The sequence below is a fragment of the Littorina saxatilis genome, linkage group LG11 (genome assembly GCF_037325665.1).
Source record: "Littorina saxatilis isolate snail1 linkage group LG11, US_GU_Lsax_2.0, whole genome shotgun sequence".
NCBI lineage: Eukaryota > Metazoa > Mollusca > Gastropoda > Littorinimorpha > Littorinidae > Littorina > Littorina saxatilis.
In genome coordinates, this window is record NC_090255.1 from 13416684 (window position 1) to 13429364 (window position 12681).

Sequence of the window (12681 nt, forward strand, 5' to 3'; positions counted from 1 at the left end):
CAGTCTTTGCTTTGTTTTGAGTCTGTCTGTCAGTAGCTAAGCATAGTTAAGAATGATAGTTTTATTGTTAGAAGAACAAAGTAATGCGTTATCTTTCTTGGTGGAGAAAGGCAGGAAAAACTATGTAATGATGCGGCGGAATGGGTTTGTCCTTTTGTGAGAAATATGTAATGTGTAATATGTAACTGAATGAAAGATTAATACGAGGATCATATTGGTTGTCATGGTTGTAAACTTGAGATCAGAAAAAATGCCATTGAACGATGTACTCGGAAAGTTAGTGATTGATGAAAGAACTAACAGATATATGAGTAAATGAGTCTTTGGACTCTATGAGACTTTAATCCTTTTTCGGATAAGTTGTGTCTCATTCTGATGGACAATTACGTTCCATTGTGTGCGAATTGGAATTGATTTAGACTTGTGTTCCTTATGTTTTGGATCCAATTAATGAAGTCTAATCCATAAGCATATTAACAGAAGATAGCGCATACTCCAAACTGTAAGATTGGCAGTGAGTTCGCTTGTGGTTTTAGTTCATTTGGGCGATGTTCTGATAAAATGTTGTTAACCAGTGGGCAGTGTTTTGATCCGATGACTATTAATCAAAGTGTGTTGTCAAAATAAGATATTTGTTCTGATGTTCGTTTTGAATGATGTTGGTTATGTTTTCTAGCCGTGTAATTGATTGCATTTGAATGTTTGTTGATTTCAGGATGCACATGCTGGCTAGAGTCCTTTTTTCTTTTCCTTTCTTTCCTTATTTTTATATTTTCCTTTTAGTCATTTTTTGTTTAGTCTAGTAAAGTGAAAGTTAATGTCAATCTAGTTTTAGAAGAAGAGAATAAACTTCAAAATTACAACAACTGTTTCTTTTACGAGTTTGTGACGGACGAGTCCAACCCCGTTAAACCCAGACTGTGAGAAGGGGTTTACAATAATAATAATAATAAAGTGTATTTATATTGCGCCTATCCCTTACAAGAAACAAAAATATTTGGCTCAAAGCGCATTACAACATGTGTAGGGACTTGGTACAATAAAGTCTGACAAATACAATAGCACAATATACAGTCGGTCTCTTATGTAAAACTGGGAAAAGCAGCTTCGACATTTAAACACTCCTACTAGAAGATCCTCTAACAATGCATAGTGCTTTACAATATGCATTTATGTATAAATATAGTTAAAGAACATCGAGTTAACAGGAATTAGAAAAGGTTCTTATAATAAAACTATCTAGCGAGCGACGAAGAAGAAGAAGAATAAAACTATCAATGTCAATGTATAACAAGTCATTCAACGTAAATGGCCAAAGAACAACAACAAAGCGATGATGATAAAACAGTTATACTCAATGGCTAATAACGAGGCAGAACTAAATAGTAGGCCCTATCGACACAAGATTAAAACAAAACATATTCCTGGAGACACATTTATACATGTTTCAAATAATCAATATACAAAATACAGCCCTCGCACACTCGCACATACACTGCCTTTGCCACGTGCGGTGGACAGAGTGTACGGTCTATTGCGGAAAAAATGCAATGCGTTCAGTGTCATTCTGTGAGTTCGACTGAGGTTGACTAAATGTTGTATTTTCGCCTTACGCGACCTGTTAATTCATACGCTGGGGGCCCGGTAGCTCAGTTGGTAGAGCACTGGACTTGTGATCGAAAGGTCGCAGGTTCGAATTCGGGCCGGGACGGACACGGGTCAACTTTATGTGCAGACCCAGAGACGGAAGCCATGTCCCACCCCCGTGTCATCACAATGGCACGTAAAAGACCTTGGTCATTCTGCCATAAGTGCAGGTGGCTGAATACACCTAAACACGCAGACAGCTGGGTAGCGCGACTCCGTTGCTGCTAGCTTTCCACTGGGAGGAAGCGACCCGAATTTCCCAGCGATGGGACAATAAAGTAATGAAAATGAAATGAAATGAAATGTTTTTAGGTTTGAGAGAATGAGTGAGGGAGAGAGAGTGAGACTGAGCGTGCGTGCGTTCGTGTGAGTGTATGTTAGAGAGAAAGAGATACAACCGTGTGATTGTCCATGAATACAAACACACGGCATGTATTACTGACCCCTCTCCCCTCCCCACACCCCGTTGAAATGAACCTTGTGTGTTTAATCAATAAAAATGTCTTACGTCTTACGTCTATCTCTCTCTCTCTCTCTCTCTCTCTCTCTCTCTCTCTCTCTCTCTCTCTCTCTCTCTCTCTCTATGCCAGAACAAAAAGAATGGCCTCGTCGACGATGTGCGAGATAAGGGAGCAATTCTCTTCTTATCAGCTGTCCTCATCTCCCAGTCTTTGTTCCATGCAGCTCTCACTCGCCCTCTAGGTTCCTATTATCCTTTCTCCATCACTCTCTATCCATTCTGACTGGCCTGAAATTAGGGAGGTCCATAAGCACTACGTGTAGCCAAGACGTGTACGTATAGATTTTGACGTTGCCCGTACTCGTCGAAGAGGCTTGGTCCAGATACACACGAAGTGTAGATCCTGGCAAACGTTTGATGTTGAATATAATAAATGCATTTGATTATGTGAAAATATGCATTTGATGACGCTACACGTACACGTTCTAAAAAAAAAATGTTAAAAAGCACTTTCTATACATCTCTAAGAAGCTTTTGGAGAAAGAAACCAAGAATGAAATAAAAGAAGTCTCAGCTAGAGATCGACCGAAAAGTTTTGTTTGAACCTGGCTTACGTGTTGTCTCAGAGACCGAAAAAAAGTTTGATTTACACGCACATGCAAACATGCAGCTGGAGAAAGGACGTAACTTGAGACAATTGCTACGTGCATCTTGAAGGCAAACGTGTGACGAGAACGTTCCTACTGCTTGTCTAAATGTGAGTCATACTGACGATTTATTCGTTGGTGTCTGTATGGTCTGCACGAAAAGAGAGAGACAATAAACAGTAACCTGAGATATAGTAGGGAGATTTAAAGGACACCACGTTTCGTTTTGCAGCTCGTTTCGTTTGGTGAATGAGTCACCCCGCGAAACGGAACGTGAAACGAGACGGCATAGGCCGCAGACAAGATTTAGATGTATTCACGTTTCGTTTCGGAATGAAGGAAGGGCGATAAATCTTCAAGTGAAATTATCACGTCTGTCCTCGATCAGAATGGAAAAAAAACCCCTAGGAGGTGGTCCAGAATCGGGCATACTTTGATTATTTTCAGTCCAAATAAATCACACAGACTTTGTTTATACAAAATCACATACGAAGCCAGAATAAAAATTCGATGCGATGACCTACTTCTGCTTCGCCATTTGCTTTCTCACCATGAAGTTGGATAAATGTACCAGGATCAGCACCCTTCAAAATATTTCAGTTCACAACAGTTGTCTACCTCCAATGAACACATTCTCAGCGCTGAAAGACTGTGAAAGGGTTGATGAATCTAGCAATGCATAAAATGGCCAACAAATAAAACTGTTAGTGTGCAAAAATACTCACAAAAGTTGACGAAATATTGTTCGTTTTTTGGGGGTGGAAAACGTGACTGCGTTTTGACGTTCCACGTTCCGTTTCAGTTGACCTTCACCTTTCCAGCGAGAGACCCCCGAAATGATGACGTTTACCACAACTTCAAAACGAAACGTCCCGACGTTTCGTTTATTAAATCTCCCTAATGTCGTGTGTAGGCACGTAGGTGTTTTGAGCACTTAAAGGCACAGTCAGCCTCCCGTAAACCATCACAGACACTGTCAGGCTTTTACACACAGTACAAACACCCTTTCATTTAAACACTCACCGCTTGAGAACATCCTAGGTGCCCTCCGTAAAGAGCGAGCAATTTTCAAAGAATATATTTTGCGTGGTTTATCTTACCCCTGAGCCATCGTGAACCCGTGTGATCCAGTTTCCTTTTTTTCACAATTTAGTCTTCAGTTTGTGATTTCAATGCGACTCGCTGTAAGCTTATCTGCAATAGCACGTTATTGTGTACCTCTGAATCTAAAACACAAAACAAGTCAATCAATCAATCAATCAATGAGTCTTATATCGCGCATATTCCGTGGGTACAGTTCTAGGCGCTCTGCAGTGATGCTGTGTGAGATGAAATTTTATACGGCCAGTAGATTGCAGCCATTTCGGCGCATATTTACCTTTCACGGCCTATTATTCCAAGTCACACGGGTATAGGTAGACAATTATTAACTGTGCCTAAGCAATTTTGCCAGGAAAGACCCTGTAGTCTTTCTGTGATAGTAGTAGTCCAGTGGACGATACCTTCCGCCTGTGATGCAACCAACGAAGGTTTCAAAGGAGGTGGAAAAAGAGTGCATGCATGCATGCGGACTGATTCCCCCTTCACAGCAAGTCGTCACAAGCCTTCTGAGAAAAATGTCACGCGTAGGAATGCATGTGTTTTTACACTTTTTACTTCATACTGCATGCATGCAACGCAGGTTTGAAAGAGCAGGTAAGTCAATAGAGTGCAAGCTGACAGTTCTATGGTCCCAGTGCAGCATAACAATGCTCGTTTCAAGCGACTTGAGAGAATTACAGAACTCTAACAAGTGTGTCTTTGTCGTGTAAGAGAGTTATTAATAGACTGTCCTTTGATTTATCTGACAGCATCAAGGGTGCTATAATTCACATGGACACGCGAGCCTTGAGAGAGAGAGAGAGAGAGAGAGAGAGAGAGAGAGAGAGAGAGAGAGAGAGAGAGAGAGAGAGAGAGAGAGAGAGAGAGAGAGAGAGAGAGAGAGAGAGAGAGAGAGAGAGATGATGATGGAACTTTATTTTTCAATGATAGAGGTTTAAGGCGACGCCTTTTCTTACAACCGGTCCTTACTTCTAATACAAATGTCTGATAAATGATAAACAAGTAAAGCAACATGACAAATAAACAAAATAAACGAACGAACCAGCAAACAATCGACAAGTCAGCAAACAAGCAAATAAACATAAACAACAAAATGACAAAGTAAGCAACATACAAATCGAAAGCGAAACATGCAACATATTAATTGAGGTTACACATGTAAAGTGATCGACGGTAAAATTCACACGATACCAACGTTTACACTAATGCTAATAATGATTATATGGTGTAAATGATGATGATGAAGATGTTGATGATGATGATGATGATGATGATGATGATGATGATGATGATGATGATCAAGTGATGATGATGATGATAATGATGTTGATGATGATGATGGAAAATCGCAACAGAGAGAGAGAGAGAGAGAGACAGAGAGAGAGACAGAGACAGAAACAGAGACAGAGACAGACACACAGACAGACACACAGACACAGACACACAGGGAGACAAAGACACAGAGCGAGAGAGACAGACACACACACAGACAGAGGGAGAGAAAGAGACAGAGAGAGAGAGACAGACACACACAGACACACACACACACACACACACACACACACACACACACACACACACAGACTTAAAAATTACACACACAAAAAGCATAACAAAATGTACTGATATAAATGTAGGCTACTCATTATAATAATAATAATGGACATTATTTTGCAATAGCGCATAATCATATATGCTCAATGCGCTTTACAATAACTAGAATTAACATAACTAATAATAAAACCATACACAATGAACAAGACCCACAATCTACATAACACAGCATACTCAGCATACGCCATGCAAGCAAACACAAAAGCAAACAGGGTAAAGACAAAACAAAGCCATACAAGCAAAATTGAGACTGACTAGCACAGGTGAAGGTCACACCCTCCTGACACAGAATTCTTTGCGTGTTAAAACGACAAGACGCAGAGGACACCTAAGTGTCGACACGCTTTGTGTCACTGGTATAGCTGGCAGTCAACACAATTTGTTATTCAGTGCTCTATAGAGTGTCCTTTAAAGATACCCTCCTTCTGTTGCAAACCACCTATTGTACTGCTGTCGAACCTGTCTAAAACGACCACCCCAGGGACCGACCAAAACTGGTCGCTATAGACAGGTGGATTAAAAAATAAAATAAAAATGTGTCTTGGATACTTTATGGGGGGGGGGGGGTCGTTATGGGCGGTTGGTCGTTATCGAGAGGTGGTCGCCAGGGCAAGTTTAATTGAGACCACACACCTGTCCTGTCTTTTACAAGGACTAATTTCATCCTAATTTCTTCCCTCCGCTTTGACACACCAAAACTCTCCTGCCTATATAAATGTAGAATAAATAAACTACAAGTCGCGTAAGGCGAAAATACAACATTTAGTCAAGCTGTCGAACTCACAGAATGAAACTGAACGCAATGCAATTTTTCAGTAAGACCGTATACTCGTAGCATCGTCAGTCCACAAAGGCAGTGAAATTGACAAGAAGAGGGGGGTAGTAGTTGCGCTGAGAAGGATAGCACGCTTTTCTGTACCTTCTTTTAACTTTCTGAGCGTGTTTTTAATCCAAATATATTATATCTATATGTTTTTGGAATCAGGAACCGACAAGGAATAAGATGAAAGTGTTTTTAAATTGATTTCGAAAATTTAATTTTGATCATAATTTTTATATTTTTAATTTTCAGAGCTTGTTTTTAATCCAAATATAACATATTTATATGTTTTTGGAATCAGAAAATGATGAAGAATAAGATGAACGTAAATTTGGATCGATTTATAAAACAATTATTTTTTTTACAATTTTCAGATTTTTAATGACCAAAGTCATTAATTAATTTGTAAGCCACCAAGCTGAAATGCAATACCGAAGTCCGGCCTTCGTCGAAGATTGCTTGGCCAAACTTTCAATCAATTTGATTAAAAAATGAGGGTGTGACAGTGCCGCCTCAACTTTTACAAAAAGCCGGATATGACGTCATCAAAGGTATTTATTGAAAAAACGAAAAAAAGGTCGGGGGATATAATTCCCAGGAACTCTCATGTCAAATTTCATAAAGATCGGTCCAGTAGTTTGGTCTGAATCGCTCTACACACACACACGCACAGACACAGACACACACACACACACACACACACACACACACACACACACACACACACACACACACACACACACACACACACACACACACCACGACCCTCGTCTCGATTCCCCCTCTATGTTAAAACATTTAGTCAAAACTTGACTAAATGTAAAAACCATCATTGCAAATATGTACACCAAATGGAAATGAAGTATCCAAATGGAAATGAGAACCCTCGCACCTACGCTAGAATGTTGTTCATTGATTATTCCTCCGCATTCAACACGATCATCCCTCACAAGCTCCTCCACAAACTGATTGGTCTCGATGTCCCTCTCTCTCTCTGCCACTGGCTTCTAGACTTCTTGCTTGACCGTCCTCAGGTCGTCCGACTCAACAACTCACTCTCTGCCTCACTCACTCTAAACACTGGTGCCCCGCAGGGCTGTGTTCTGTCCCCTCTACTCTTCACCCTTTTCACCAACGACTGCACCTCCGCTCACCCATCCACATACATAATCAAATTCTCAGACGACACCACCATTGAAGGCCTGATTTCTGACTCCAATGAGGACGCTTACCGGGGGGAGGTTCAAAGAGTGGTTGAGTGGTGCTCTGAAAATGATCTCGAGCTAAACGTTCTTAAAACAAAAGAAGTCGTTATCGACCCTCGACGAAAGAAAGACCCCATCTTGCCCCTTGAAATAAATGGGGAAGCTGTAGAACAGGTCTCTTCATTCAAATTTCTCGGCACACTGATCTCTGAAGACCTGAAATGGGACGGGAACACCACGTCCATCATTAAGAAGTGCCAGCAGCGGCTGCACTTCCTGAGACAGTTGCGCAAGTTCCGTATGTCACAGCAAATCATGGCGCAGTTCTATCGCGCAGTCGTTGAGAGCACCCTGTGTTTTTCTATCACGGTCTGGTATGGCAGCACCACTGAGAAAGAGAAACAGCTACTGGAGAGCATTGTGCGGACAGCCTCCAAAATCGCGGGCTGTGACTTCCCTTCCGTTGCCTCTATCTTTGAGTTGCGCTCAGGTCGAAAAGCAGGAAAGATTGTTCGCGACCCCTCCCACCCGGCAAACCACTTCTTCGAGCCTCTTCCATCTGGTAGGCGCTACAGAGCTTTGAAAGCCAGAACTAGTCGCTTTCGCTCTAGCTTCATCCCCCATGCTGTACTGACAACTCCTGTAGTGAAGACGTTGTAATATACTGTAGTTATAGGATTGGGGGGGGGGGGGGGGTTCTTTTGTTACTTAGTCCTTTCACTGCATTCCATTACTGTTCTCATAACTTGTGATAGTGGAAATATGTGCAATGTGGAATGGTCCTTATTTTTTAGGTGCTGGAGTAGTTCTGTGATGGTAGTAGTTTTGTGCAATGCGACTCTAAGTTCAGGTGCTTGAGTGGATCTGTGATAGTCTGTTAATACTGTTGTTTTAAACTGTCTAGATCATGATTATATAATTTTATGTGATGATCTGACTAAATGATAATAATTACATGTACTACTTACTTTTAAATGGATTATAAATTTTAGGTATTGTTCTAGTATTCACTAATGTTGTATTGATATTACTGGCACCCCTTTTAAACTGATATGGTTTTTACGTTTACAAGGCGACGATGTGAATTTGTGATGTAGATATGTGGCTGGTTATGTGTGAGAATGTAAATAATTGTGTGTGTGTGTGTGTGTGTGTGTGTGTGTGTGTGTGTGTGTGTGTGTGTGTGTGTGTGTGTGTGTGTGTGTGTGTGTGAGTTGTGTCTGTGTGTGCATGACAGTGTAATGTACGTATGTATGCATGCATGGTGATGTGTGTCTGCATATGTGTCTGGTTGGTTTTTATTTTATTTTTACCGTGCCGTGCCAAGATGAAATCCTTTTGCAAAATTGGTGAATAAATATCTTGTATCTTGTATCTTGTATCTTGTATATGTTTTTTTAAAGAAGTGGCTACCAGACAATACCTTAGTCGAATAATGGAAAACATAATATAGTTTATATCCGTATTTTCCAGTCAAATATCATGTTTTTCCGTTGTGTTTTTTTTGTTCTCCTGTTTCATTTACAGAGGATTCACTTATGATTTGTCACATGAAGATAATTCACAACTGCTGTGTTGTCACATGTTCCTACTATATATATTGTAAATGTTGATGCCTGAATAAACCATTAAGAAAAAAAACTCTCCTGCCTGACTGCTTTTTTGTACAGAATGGGAATTCTTTGCTGGATTCATTTCATACCAAACACCCACTTAACGTCAATGTTCTACTATCGTCCTATCATGTCCCACTGATATAGGTCCTAGTTACCTCAGAGGACGTTAAGCTTTTATAGTCAGTCAGTCAATGTACGAAATTAATTGTGAAGACAAAACAATTCTCGCTGTGCCCAGGCAGCTGCCAGGCTGTTCATGTTGGGTGTGTGTCTACGTGGAATGTTCATGTTGGGTGTGTGTCTACGTGGAATGTTCATTTTGGGTGTGTGTCTACGTGGAATGTTCATGTTGGGTGTGTGTCTACGTGGAATGTTCATGTTGGGTGTGTGTCTACGTGGAATGTTCATTTTGGGTGTGTGTCTACGTGGAAGGATGCTTTTATTCATGTCTGAGTGATCGACAAGAACAAGAAGAAGAAGAAGAAGAAGAAGATTTCATGTAAAAGCCAGGACACATTGGTGGTGGTGTGGTGCACATGGTGGTGGTGTGGTGCACATGGTGGTGGTGTGGTGCACATGGTGGTGGTGTGGTGCACATGGTCGTGGTAACGAAAAGGGTTGTATCTTGAAGGGGAAGACTACCCATTCAACTGTCAAACTGTCTTTTCAAAACCTTGGCGTGTCTGCATTTAGCCACGGCACGCCGCCAGTCTCAGTGTCACTACAACCTGTGTGTCCTTGCGTTTCGAAAAGATCACGTCAAGTGGGTTTTTTTTTAGTGTATGCTGTGCTCGCTGTGTTTGGCTTTGCCGTAATAATGGGTGACCACCAGCATGTTCAAATGAAGACAGCTTCATGACGCGAGCATGATTATCACACCACCTGTCCCAAGATCGGCCATTGAGTGACGACGTCCAGTTCAAGTAATCGGTCCAAAGCGATGCTTTTGTTTCGCAAAACGTTTGAAGTGCATGCTGTGCTCGCTGTGTTTGGCTTTTCCACATAATTATGTGTGATAATGGTCTAAATTCGTTTGAATTAATCACGCACTTTCTGAGAATGTTTCTATGCCTGGCTCAAATCTCAGGCACGTGACAGGTTTTGGTCCCCTTCCCCTCCTCTCCCTCTCCCTTCAAGTATGGTCTTTACGTAACTTCGTACCCAAGAACCATGTAATTTCATTTGATGTTAGCTTCCAGACTTCATGCATTTATTTAATTTTCAAATTATTTATAGGCCGCAATGCGACAGTGTCGTAACGACCAAGATAGTGACAGCCGGGTACGCAGAGACAGTTGTCAACACTGACAGAGTCCAATGTTGTCGATAACAGACAAACACAGGTGCAGACATACACTCTGTGTATGTAAGCTGCCACGAAAGCCGGGAACTTACCTTATACATGTCGTCAGTTAGTGGTGACTTAATAGAGCTGAACCTTTCAGCACATGAACGTCACAACTGATTTCACTTCTTACACAATATTCACACAGGGGGCAGACTGAGAGTCTTGCGACCAAACCATGTCCCTCTCCACTGGGTAGGTCTAATATCATGCAGTATCGTCACTACTGAACTGATCCGGTAGCGGCCTCACCTTCCGGAATTCCAGCGTTTGATACGGTGGGTTTCCCGGCAGTGCTGCATGAAATAGATCTACATAGGATCTATTCAACGTTGCGGGAAGTACCCTTTCAAGGCTGTGTTGTTGAGTCTCGGTTCAGGACATAAGATATCTTCGTGGGAGGGGGGAGGGGGTTACAAAAAATGTCACAGTGCTTCAGACTCGAGGGTATGACGATTTGCACAGACACTACATAATTATTTAAAACAAATTCAGCAAGCACAACGCGGCACTAGCTAACGGTAACGACAATGTGCAGATATGCTAGAACAGCAAGATATATGGTGCGTGATTGTGATTGTTTGATGTGTTGTGATTGTTTGTTTAAGTTATATCCCAGGCAAGCTCTGTCGCTGCATTTTCAGCAGTGGTTAGCAGAGGTGCCATGACGGCCGCTCCGCACTAGCGCCAAAAATGATTTTAACCCGGCTGTTTTTAAATTCGGTTAGGGATAGGATTTAGGGGGTTGGGGGATCTGCGTGTGTGGGAAGGCTGGGGGTGTCACTCGGATGCTTCCTGTGGCTTCAACCACCCCCCTAACCCCACTAACTTACCTCCTTAGAAATAGGAGGATAGGCTAGGATCCAATAATTCCTATTATTAAGATTTTTAAATTTCGGGGTTGCGCTCTCTCGTTTTTTTTTATTATTCTCTTTATTTATATAGCGCCTTATCCGAAGTTCAAAGCGCTTTATGCCGTGTGAGATGGAATTTTTTACACAATATATCACGCATTCACATCGACCAGCAAACCTCAAGCCTGTTAGGCGAATGTTCACCTTTCGCGGCCTTTATTCCAAGTCACACGGGTATTTGATGGACATTTTTATCTATGCCTATACAATTTTGCCAGGAAAGACCCTTTTGTCAATCGTGGGATCTTTAACGTGCACACCCCAATATAGTGTACACGAAGGGACCTCGGTTTTTCATCTCATCCGAAAGACTAGCACTTGAACCCACCATCTAGGTTAGGAAAGGGGGGAGAAAATAGCGGCCCGACCCAGGGTCGAACACGCAGCCTCTCGATTCCGAGCGCAAGTGCGTTACCACTCGGCCACCCAGTCCTTTAGCTCCGTTTCCGTTGCAATGATAACCTAAAAAGGTTCCTGCAATGTACCGATCCTGATCCTGATCCTGATCCCCCCTCCCTCCCCCCCTCTCCCGGCCCATTCGGTGGAAATGACAGGCTATACACTACGCGTCTCATAACAGTAACAAATCAGTAAACCATCTCCGGTACTGATACTTTGTATTCGAGTACTGGTTTTAAAATGTCTGTCAGTTTGGGAATTGTCAGTCATAACTAAACTCACCTGTGTCACAACAAAGGGGGCCTATGAAGGTTACACGTTGTCACTGAAGTACTGCTAATCGGATCCAGACCCACTCACACAAAAATAGGGATAAATTTCCTGCGCCTGTGCTTCCGTGAGTTTTTGTGTGCACACCTGGCCGCTTGATGAAGAAAGGTGATCACAGATCACTCACGTCGGTATGACGCAACGCACCACATGGCTTATGTAGACTTGCAGGCCGCATTGAACATTTAACACAACTCACTGACTTGTCTGGCACAAACGCACACAACAAAGATATTGAGTCCAGGCTAGCGTAGCCTGGAACTGATGTCTTCGCACACACACGCTGATTCAGGGCAACAGGTACTGACCCTCCAGTTCAGTCTGGCACCGGCGGATAGAGCTAATCCTGGCATCAGTACAGCGGCCTTGCGATGCGGCGATAATCCAGTTGACCCTTGTGACGTAGCATTATAATCCAGCAGGTTTTGAACCTTACAAGTCAGCCCTCTTCTACGACCAAAAGGAGAGCTCCGAGTGAGAAGTGAACGTAGTTCAGTTATGATCCCACTTGACGGAATCAATTAGTCGACTCACTGAGGAGAATTGATGAATTGTTCAGTGACCCTAGTTACTGACGTAGCAT

General features: G+C 42.1%; 1 protein-coding gene across 1 annotated transcript in view; it reads right to left on the minus strand.

Annotated features, from left to right (window-relative positions):
- LOC138979792 (solute carrier organic anion transporter family member 4A1-like) overlaps nt 1-10682 on the minus strand; it is a 90272-nt gene extending 79590 nt beyond the window's left edge. Inside the window, exon 1 of the mRNA XM_070352534.1 lies at nt 10506-10682. The gene's annotated coding sequence lies outside the window, so the exon portion shown is untranslated. The remainder of the gene's footprint in view (nt 1-10505) is intronic.
- Nucleotides 10683-12681: the final 1999 nt, after the last annotated feature.